Source organism: Protobothrops mucrosquamatus, unplaced genomic scaffold (genome assembly GCF_001527695.2).
Source record: "Protobothrops mucrosquamatus isolate PMUCROS unplaced genomic scaffold, P.Mucros_1.0 scaffold218, whole genome shotgun sequence".
Classification (NCBI taxonomy): Eukaryota; Metazoa; Chordata; class Lepidosauria; order Squamata; family Viperidae; genus Protobothrops; species Protobothrops mucrosquamatus.
Window position 1 is genome coordinate 286,825 of NW_015386571.1, and position 7,791 is coordinate 294,615.

The 7,791-nt window shown below is 38.0% G+C and overlaps 1 long non-coding RNA gene across 1 annotated transcript in view; it reads right to left on the reverse strand.

Annotated features, from left to right (window-relative positions):
- Window positions 1-5,946: 5,946 nt before the first annotated feature.
- LOC107285849 overlaps window positions 5,947-7,791 on the reverse strand; it is a 6,396-nt gene continuing 4,551 nt past the window's right edge. The window contains exon 3 of the long non-coding RNA XR_001548838.1: window positions 5,947-6,019. This is a non-coding gene — a long non-coding RNA (uncharacterized LOC107285849). The remainder of the gene's footprint in view (window positions 6,020-7,791) is intronic.

Below are 7,791 nucleotides of genomic sequence, written 5' to 3' on the forward strand. Positions count from 1 at the left end.
CTTTGCTCAAACATAAAAATCTCATATGATTTTAGTCACTCATTCCAACATGAGATTTGAAAGACAGAACTTGAAAAAAACAGTCACAAGAAGGAAACAACAGGGGGAAAATATCAATTAGTATTTCTGTTGCTTCTGTGGCATAATTTTAAACTCTTTTTCCCTTCCTTCAACACTGACTGGAAAAACCTCTTTTAATGGTAAAATGGGGAATATGGAAAAGAGTAGAACAGAAATTGTTAGGGATAAAACATAAGGGAAGAACTATTAAACATAGGTCAATATTGTAAATATTTCTGTCTGCAGTAGTACAGGTAGTCCTTACAACCACAATTGACCCCAAAATTTCTGTGGCTAAGCGCAACAGTTAAGTGAGTTTTGACTCATTTTTATGACTTTTCTTGTTATAGTTTTTAAGTGAATCATTGCAGTTGTTAAGTTAGTATCACAGTTGTTAAGTGACTTTAGTTTCCCCATTAACTTTGCTTGTCAGAAGTTAACAAAAGGTGATCCCATGATTCCAGGACATCGCAACCATCATAAATATGAGTCAGTTGCCAAGTGTCTGAATTTTGATCATGTGACCATGGGGATGCTGCAACCGTCGTTAAGTGTGAAAAATGGTCATAAGTCATTTTTTTTCAGTGCCACTGTAACTTTGAATGGTCACTAAATGAACGTGTACTTGTTTATTTAGGCACAAGAATCATGAAATATTGTAGGATGGCTGGATCACTTGATTGTGATTCTATGATTTAATTTCTGCTTTACAGTCAATCATATTCTTTAAAGCTGAGTTTCAAAACCAGGAGCAATTACTTATTATTACTTATTATTACAAAACCAGGAGCAATTACTTATTACTTCAGTCAAAAATAAACTTATGTACTGTATTATTTATATGTTGACAACACTGAGCATGGCACTTGCGTATGTCCTACTCCCCTGAGATGGTTTATTTAAATTGCTAGTGAAACAAATGTTACATTCAAAAGAAAAAGTTCAGGATTAAAAATATTTACCAGCAAATGGCTATTTTTCCATGCAGAGAATAGTGTGAGGCCACCTATTTGACATCTTAAAGAAAATATAATAACCATTCAAGGCAGACAGATATTAATTAAGAGGGGGGAAACAAAATTTTCTTACATGCAATGTGAAGATTTGCAAAGGCTTGATGTTCCTACCACTGAAAGAATAAGTTTAGGATCTATTTTAAGCTCCAAATCCAGAAATAACCAAGTAATCTATCCTATTCTTACACAAATTCTGTTACTCTGGCTTCCCCTCAATATGAGCTTTTTAATTTAAAATATACTTGTCAGAATGTAGCAATCGTTGTGAGCACTTCCAGTAAATGTTGGCTATGGTGGTTTTCCGAAACAGTTGTCCATTTTGTGCAGCCAACCATAAAAAGGCCATTTCCCAGAACCAGAATGACAAGGCCTAAGGAAAGGAACTTGTCAAAGAACTGGAATACAAGGCAGATGTAACATGTGGCTCCAAATCACTGAATCGAGAACGATTGGCCTTTCTTTCTGTTTTCTGTTTTGCAAAGTGATGAGACTAAAGGCAAAGGAATTTGTTGAGAAACTGAATGCAACAGTGGAACAGGAATAAGATGGCAGGAAAGTATCAGAGCACTAAAAGTATTGTCTATTTGTCCTTATAAAGCAGATAATAAAAGTCGTTTCACGGTAGGGAAATGTGCAAAGTTCAGAGTGCACCCCCTACCAATTAAAAAAAAAACCTCATGGAAAACATACATGCTAGGCAAAATGAATTTTTTTTTAAAAAAAAATCTACACCTCTCTTAAAGCAACACATAGCACACACCTCACTTCCCACATTCTCCTCTGGCTGCCCTCTCTAAGTTCCTTAAGACCCCTGTATCCCCTGCCTCCAACTTTCCTATATCCGGCAGCTTACCCGGATGGGTGAGTCCATCAGAATTTAGCACTAGATCTCCCTTCTATTCAAGGAATGACTCAGAGGCCACAGAATAGTACTCTTAGCAGAATTAGGAATAAAGGAGCTGAGCGATGCTTTCAGATCACAGATCCCTACATTAAGGAAACCAACAGACTGGTCAGCTCAGCCTTGAGGGGAGGTTCTGTTTTACTTTCTTTCAAATTAAAAAAAAACTTGCATCTTCAGTGGATTATATGTAAAAATTACACTCTCTCCCCCCTTCACATCTTTCTCTCTCTCACACACACACATTTACATACACACGAACCTTTTGTTTAAATGTCTTACGTTTTCATAATGTTGTACTCATTTACTTTACACAAAAAACGTTTTAAACCATGAAACATGGTTAAATTTCTTCCTCCTCCTCCTCCTCCTCGATTTTGATCATGTTTTGCCTGATCACTTCCCTCTATCTCAGCAGTAATCTTTGTGTGGCTGCAGTAAATGCCCTTTTACAACCAGAGCAGTCCCAGGGTGACACACCAGCTATTAGTTATTTCAGAACAACTTACATAAGCAGCAGCTAATTCAATCCATTTGATAAAAGTGGGTTGTGAAGGATTTACGGGGCTGTTTTCTATTTTAATTAAAAAGAGAACCAAAGAAACGTTTCCCTGTTATGGGATTTTGGATGGGAGATCTAAAAGAAAAGGGAGGGTTTCTTCACTGTGCCTCTTTAATTGTAATCAGATCCAACAGGTAACTTATTAAGCCCTTTGCCTTTTGCACTGCAAAGGGATAAGAGCAGGTAAAGTCCAGTAATTCTTTAACTAGGAGATGGAGCATTTCTTTAGTTGAACAACAAATACTCTTTTGTTTCTTTGGCTCAAAGTTGCTGACCGGATTATCTGCTACACAGTCAACAATACCTCAAAGTAAAGATTGTTAATGTTGCCAAAAAGACAACAAATGCCCTTTTGTTTCCTTGGCCCAAAGTTGCTGACCCAAGTATCTGCTTCACAGCCAAGTACTACAATGGAAAGAGCATCTGCTCTGCCAAAGATAGACTTGTGATAATCTGTTTCTTCGCTATGTGAGGGCTTTGGGAAGATTCTTCCCTCCAGTTTTTATCTTGTATTTGTGGGAGGAAGCATTGCCATGTTCTCCTTCTCCAGATTTTGGAGCAGCTTCTTTTTTTAGTTGCTGTTTTAAGATGGTTTGCAGAATGCAAAAATCCTCCTGGGATATCTGGAATATTTTTGCTTTTGGCCTCCAGGAGCTATGAGGACAAAAAGATTTGGTTTGGAAAACTAGCTGCAGTCTCATCCAAATTGTAGATTAAGTTGATCGTTAGTCTTGCATGAAACTCCCCAGTTGACATGCCAGAAAAGCTGTACTGTATCTATTTGTAATCCCTGGAAGATGTTATGTCTGATGAAAAGAAAAGACTGGCTAGTATATATCAACTGGATCAGATAAGTAGCTGTTAAAACAGAATTCGTCAACCACCATGTGTTGGATTTGAACTGCCATAATTCTTCAATTGCCACCTCCCTAGATCACATTAAGGCCATTGCATTCAAAGGGCACACATCTAGAAAAATGATTTCAGAAGAACATAAGATGCATCTAACTTCCATCAATATTTTTTAATGGGATGGGATGAACAAAATGTTTTCAGAAGATGTAAAGATTCTCAGTATTTTTGAAACCTGCTTATTACAGTATTAAAATAAAATAGTGTACTGAGCTTTGGTGGGAAAACAGAAGAGTCCCCTGGGTTCATTAAGAAACCTCTTTGTTGAGACAGAACCAGTGCATTCTAATATGAGAGAACAGATTTTCACTAAATCACAGTACTTTTTCACTTTTCAACTGTATCTGACTCTCATCAACTGCCTGGGAAAGTGCAGTTTTCTTGACAAGGTTTTTCAGAAGGGCTTTGCCATTGCCTCCTTCCTAGGCTTGAAAGAGAGTGACTGGCCCGAAGTCACTCAGCTGGCTTTGTGCCTAAGACAGGACTAGAACGCATGGTGTCCTGATTGCTAACCTGATGCCTTAACTGCTAATCCAACTGGCTGTTAGATCACAGTACTGTATAGCAAATTATTCAAACCACTGATGATAAAATACAAAATAGGTAAGGCAAGATCATTTGTAGATCTCATTTCAGTTCATGAAAGAATACATACGCTTTCGGATTATTGCATTTTTATATTCATATAGAGAGTCATTCTTAATACCAAGCTAGCAGAAATCAAACTGATTACAGGTACTGCAAAAAACTTGAACTATGCACGCATACTTCATACAGCATATCTGTTAAATATTTGAAAAACAATAGTTTATCGATACACTGAAAGATAAATTGAAAGAAGTGTAACTTTTTGAACATTTTTCAAAGCACAATCATTTTCCTTTGACAAAAAAGTCACTGCATATGACAAATTTAAAGTAAATAATTTAGACATGGTATCTTAAGCCCAGGTTTCACTTCCTAAATGGAAAAGCAAAGAGGGAAGTGAATAGTTTTGAAATAAAACTCAAGTATCTAATGGGAGGAGCACAGCTGTAAGCCACATCCTGACTGGGCCATGATACTTCTAGCTGGTAAAAGTCCCTCTTAAGTTTAATTACCTACTGATTTAAACCAACATTATTAGTTTTGCACATTAATAAGCAAAATCTCTTCTCCATTCTTCTGTGGTGTTTTTCTTATTCAAAGCTTACCAGTTTAGATCCAAGCTTGCCACTCTAAAAATAGACCTCCTCCTGTCTATAAAAGATATTGGAGTTTTCCTGCTGAGGAATAGGACCGGTTGATCTCTAGGGCCAGATTCCCAGGCTGTTGCAACGGTTCCCCTCACAAGAAAAATCAGTGAAAGTCATCACCTCACTTTTTTTCTCCAACCCTAGTGGATCTCCTCTGAACTCAACATATCCATAGCATTAAATATAAATGTTCCTCCTCACAAGGTCAGCTATAGTTTTTTACAAAAATCATAAGCCACGTTTGCACAAGTAGAATGCCAGAACATGCAAGACCTATATCATTATTAATCGCATGAATAGTAGGAACTTCCCAAGTACATAAGGTAACATAGTGGAAATATGCCTTTGGTTGATTTTACATTAAAGAAAAAAAGCCTGCTATCTTACAAAAGATCATTCAGGCCGTAATAAGTGTAAAATTCTGAGGTCCTGATTCTACCGTTCAACTTAAATTAATTTTCAAGATGAATTGCTAGTTTACATTTCTAAATTGTTTGTTGAAAACGCTACTAGATTAAACATGCAATAGCATGAATTACAAATTAATTCATACTACAATCTAATATTCACTTTAGCATGAACCAAATTCCATTAGTACTAATTTTTTAGACTTTCCAGTAAGAAGAGATAGTTTTAAAGTTAACTTCTTTGGTATATTCGGTCTGAATATAGCACCTTTAATACATTTTTAAAAAATCCTACAATGCTCTGTATTCTAGCAGTGTCATTCTGCCAGATCTGTGAAGACAACAGCCTCTCATGACATTTTAGTAAAGCTGCTGGAATAAGGCCTGTTAAGTCAGTATGGGAAGAGTATCATAGGGGATCCCCACTGATGCTAACAGAATCTTTAATTTTAGCATACAGCAGGGCAAAGGTCTAGAAGCTTTTCCTAGACATTATCAGGAACCGTTTGATAAACGTTCACCTGCCATGTAGTTATTAAAGACACCGCAGAAAAATGGCTTAATTAGTTAAAGGTTAACTTGGAATTAAATCCTGATTCTGATTTTGAAAATGATAGTCTTAAGGTTTCAGACTATGCTCTGACACTTGACACGAAGGTTTGAGACAGCAGAGGTTGAATCTGGGCCATAGAAACCCTACTTCCTAAATAATTTCATTTCAGTCTACTTGCCGTCTTTCACCCTAATTTAACCCATAGAGCAGACCTGGGCATTTTACAGGCCACAGGCCACATCTGGCCCTTTGACTGTCTCCCTCTGGCTCGTGGCGGCAAGGGATAGCACTGGCCCCCCACAACAGTCCCAGTTTCTCACGTGGCTCCTTGGGAAAATTAATTGTCCATCCCTGTTGTAAAGTAGTTGGAAGCCTGAAAGAAAGAGAAATAAAAAATACTGCCTTGAATTTCTAGGGAAATGTATAAATAGTCATGTAATAAATAAGCAATTATATACATGCAATAAAAAATTGAAAGGGCCTTTAAAAGAAAACAAAATGTCACTGAAGCAAAGCCTAGATGTTCAACCATCGGACTACAGAAGCCCTCTTGAGTCAACTCTCTACTGCTGGAACTTGAGGTTGTGTTCGTTTTCATCTGTGTGTGTCTGTGTGTGTGTATGCATGCACGTGCACACATACACGTGGATGTTCCTCGCTTGTACAATGATTACTGAAGCACTCAAAGTGCTTTTTCAAGAGGCAACTGGACTTTCTTATTTTTCTTTGAAGACGTTTCACTTCTCATCCAAGAAGCGTCTCATCCAAGAGCTGAAGAAGCTTCTTGGATGAGAAGCAAAATGTCTTCAAAGAAAAACAAGAACGTCCAGTTGTCTCTTGAAAAAGCAACTTTGGGACAACCATGAGCTGGATGACTGAGAATCTCCATAGACAATTAGTGAAGCAGATTTTATAATTGTAAAAGAAAGGGATTTATTTACATGACACAGATTATAGGGCAAATAAAACTTGAACACTTAGTTAACATCCTACTAGGAAGAAGGCCCCAAAGCACATGCTCTATGCATGTGTCCCTGAAAAGACAGAAGGAAGTGACCTCAGATTAGCATTTTCTAATCAGGCAAAGTGAAATTCACAGAGGCAACAGACTACATCAGACATGTCAAACTCGCGATGTCACGTGACGTCACACAACGTATCGGAGATTTTTCGCCATTGCCGGCAATGGGGTGGGCATGGCTTTGGTATGATGAAACCGGCCCGTGGGCCGGCAGTTTGACACCCCTGGACTACATACATAAAATTCTATTAACTCCCTCCTGCCTTCTTGCTGAAGAGTACTTGAGAGCATTTGGATGCTCATCAATACTCCCTTCTCTGTTTAGTATACACAGAAATTTGAAAGAGTCCTCAGCTGAGTTTCTGCCCTTCTCAAAGGCAAATAATAAGATTTCTCATGAAAGAAACAGTAACCCTAGTGTCTAAACCACCCCTGACATGGCTGCAATACAACCCATTTTCTCCATCATACAATCTAATAACAGGACATTTTAAAGGAATTTTTAAGGATGAATGAACTTGAGACATTTCTGTCAGGACCTTCCTTCAAATCACTGTAAATCACTGTAAATGTTCTGCTTCCCAAAGGTTTGGCTGCTCTCCACTGATGGCAGAGATTTCTCTCTACTTTACATGGAAACTCATTTGGTAGGAAATAAGTTGTGTTTGCAGATGGACATCCAGGGCCAAATTCTGCTGCAAACTACTGGTCACTAAGTAGACGGAATAAAAAAAAAGCCAACACAGTGCTGGGCTGCATTAACAGAGGGATAGAATCAAGATCACATGAAGTATTAATACCACTTTACAATGCCTTAGTAAGGCCACACTTGGAATACTGCATCCAGTTTTGGATGTAAAAAAGATGTAAAAAAGATGTCGAGACTCTAGAAAGAGTACAGAGAAGAGCAGCAAAGATGATTAGTGAACTGGAGGCTAAAACATATAAGGAACGGTTGCTGGAATTGGGTATGTCTAGTTTAACGAAGAGAAGGACGAGGGGGGACATGGTAGCAGTGTTCCAATATCTCAGGGGCTGCCACAAAGAAGAGGGAGTCAAGCTATTCTCCAAGGCGCCTGAAGGCAGGACGAGAAGCAATGGGTGGAAACTGATCAAGGAGAGAA